This window comes from Carlito syrichta, unplaced genomic scaffold (genome assembly GCF_000164805.1).
Source record: "Carlito syrichta isolate Samal-C Ts95f unplaced genomic scaffold, Tarsius_syrichta-2.0.1 Scaffold192010, whole genome shotgun sequence".
Classification (NCBI taxonomy): domain Eukaryota; kingdom Metazoa; phylum Chordata; class Mammalia; order Primates; family Tarsiidae; genus Carlito; species Carlito syrichta.
Genome location: NW_007136106.1, coordinates 7,477 through 10,683, shown reverse-complemented (window position 1 = coordinate 10,683; position 3,207 = coordinate 7,477). Strand labels below are relative to the sequence as shown.

The 3,207-nt window shown below is 39.9% G+C and overlaps 1 pseudogene; it reads left to right on the top strand.

The window, feature by feature from the left end:
- The first annotated feature begins 1,344 nt into the window (after positions 1–1,344).
- Positions 1,345–1,913, top strand: LOC103253018 (annotated as a pseudogene).
- Positions 1,914–3,207: the final 1,294 nt, after the last annotated feature.

The window sequence follows — 3,207 nt, the reverse complement described above, 5'->3', positions numbered from 1 at the left end:
AGATCAGTTAGCTAAAACGTGAAAGAACAAGTTTTTACCAAGGAAATTTTGCCAAGCTCCTAGCCACTATTCTGACACCCTTAGTTTCTATGTTTCCATGAATCTACAAACTGGATAAGTAGGGGATTAAGTTGGAAAGAGAAGCATAGCAGGGTGGAGGTAAGATTGCATTGCAGGCTATGGGGATGAGTGCTGGAAAACTGATGCTTTTTTTTTTTTTTTTTTTTTTGAGTTGGATTCTCTCTCTGTCACCCAGACTGGATGCAGTGGCACACTCCTGGCCACTGCAGCCTCGACCTGCTGTGCTCTGGTGATCCTTCCACCTCAGCCTTCCCAGTAACTGGAACAACAGGCATGTGCTACCACGCCTTTCTTATTTTAGCCTCTGTACTGCAATTCAATTAATGAGGGTGTCTTCCATGTAGGATGACTGGCATGTGAATATTTGGTCCCCCTTTCTTTTTCCCTGCAAATTATTAAGGTGCTTAAATATTTGGAATTCTTGTTTTGGAGATGCACAAGAGATAGTTGTCTAACAATAGATTAGTATACTTATAACAGTTCATTTACTCTATAGAATGCCAGAGGACATATTTTAACTGGATTTTATATGTCCTCTTCATTTTAGATAATAATGAATCACCCTTATTGATTGAATCCTGGTTTCTTGTTTCTTACAATAACACAGACATAGTATATTACTACCAAGCTATAATGAGTCTTTCTTTTTATCTTTTCACAAATATTATCTCTTGAATATTAGTACTAAGAATGGAACATTTCTGGAAATTCTGAAAAAATGTCTTTCAGACTCCTTTCTTCTTGGTAGAGAAGCAGCATTCGTTTTCTTGACATCTTGAGCAGTGGCTATCAACCCAAATGTGAACTACTTGAAGGGCTCCTAAAAATACCTATGCCTCATTTCCAACTTCGGAGATTAACTAATAAATAAACAAATACTAGGGGCTGATTTTTTAAATGTTCTCCAAATGGCACCTACGTGCAGTCAGGACTGAGGATTACATCCAACACTTGAATCTAGGAGCTTCAAATTGAGATATTGCAAAAATGGTGGTAGTGAAAGGTGAAGGAATGAAAGACAGAACACGCAGAGGGAGTGAGGCACGTTCCCTGTGTTATAATAATTGTTTCTTCTCACATATAAGTATAGTAGTTATACCTATTTTATATAGTTATTATTATATATGATAATCTACAAAGCAGTTGGATGCTGGTAAGAATTTATTAAATGCTAGTGGTCATTATTTTTATCTCTTAGGGAACTCTGTACAATGGACACACCCTTGAATAGATATTAATGATATCCATCTAATTCTTCATCAGAAAGTGGGGTGAAGAAAGAAGAGCAATATGAAATTGATGCAGGACTCTGTGCTGGGGCTTGCGGAGGGGTCGGAGGTCAGAGCGAGCAACTGGCAGGCGCAGGAGGAAGACGGTGGTGGAGTCGCACATGGTCACCCAGGAGGAGATCAAGAACGAGCCAGGGAAGCCGATCCACTCAATAAGGCGTGCCCGCTGCTGCTGCGCGTCCTCACCACCACCAACCGCCACCGCGCATGCACGAGCTCTCCCGCAGGAACATGCCGTCCAGCGACCTGCAGATCTGCCCCTGGATGGATGCAACCTTGAAAGAACTGACTAGTTTAGAGAAAGAAATCTACCCAGAAGCTAGAAAGAAGGGCACACACTTCAATTTTGCCATCGTTTTCACCGATGTCAAAAGACCTGTTTACTGTGTTAAGGAGATCCGCAGCACCATGTCTGGCAGAAGGGGGACTGATGTCTCCGTGACCCTGCAGTCGCAGAAGTTTCAGATAGGAGATTATTTGGACATAGTGATCACCCATCCAAACCGGGCACCAACCCCCTCGAGGGGCATGAGGCCATATTAGATTCTATTTACTAGTTCTTAAATTTATTTTTCGCTCAGTTATGTAAAATAAACTTATATACCTTCCTCTCCCCATTATTGCCATTAAGCCTTTAAATTCTGAGCAAATTATAAGGCATCTAACTTAGGTGCTGGCTTTGCATGTGTTGTGCTGTGATCACTAGTAGAAAGTCTGTACATTCAAGCCCTTCTGTAAAATATGAAGAAAAATGCTCTTAGCATTTTGTGTGCAATCACATTGTTAAATACATGTTTCATCAAAAAGAAAGAAAGAAAGGAAGGAAGGAAGGAAGAAAAGAAAGAAAAGAAAAGAAATTGATGCAGAGAGGTTGAAATGCAAAACAGCAGAGTCACCAGACCAGGAGGACTGTCAACAGACCCACTGCAACAGCGAGTGCAGCACGGAACACTAGCCTCCTTCTCCTGAGTGTGTGACCAATGAACTTGTATTGTCAGCTCTTGTGCTCCAGTGTATTCTCATGACTGAAGAGACATATATTCTTAGAGTTATACCTGTATGTTTCATATGATTCTGTTTTACAGAATGTCTATTTCAGTCTGATACTTTTAGTTTGTATCTGGCATACAGGAACACAACTGGTTATTTAAAGTTTTTGGAGACTGAGGTAAGTGGATTGCCTGAGCCCGCGGGTTCGAGACCCGCCTGGGCAACTTGGTGAGACTTCATCTCTACAATAAATCAAAAAATGAGCCGGGTGTGGCAGCGTGCGCCTGTAGTTCCAGCTACATGAAAGACTGAGGTGGAAGGATTGCCGGAGCCCAGCAGGTCGAGGCTGCGGTGGCCGGGAGTGGCCACTTCACTCCAGTCTGGGTGACAGTGAAACTCCAACTCAAAAAAAAAAAAAAAAGTTTTTATATGTATTATCTTTTCGTGTGTGTCTATTTTTCAATATATTTGTTGAATTTTTATGCAAACATTCATATATTATCTATGAGTATGGATAGTTTCCCCATGTGTATGTTGTTTTTGTTTGTTTGTTATATTTTCAATTCAATGTTGAAGAGTAGTGCCCACAGAAATTCATATCATGTTCTTGAATTTTAAGGAATTTATACACTTTATTTTAAGGAATTTATACACTTTATTTTAACAATACTTTTTATAGACTCCGTTAACACATCAAGTAATTTGCTTTCTATTCTTTCCTTAGTACTTGAATCAAGAATCAGTAATCAGTACTGAATTTGAAGAAATGCTTTTTCTGTGTCGAGGGTTGTGTCATTCTTCATCAATTTCTCGTGTCATAGATGTATTAATTTTATTCAATACTTCC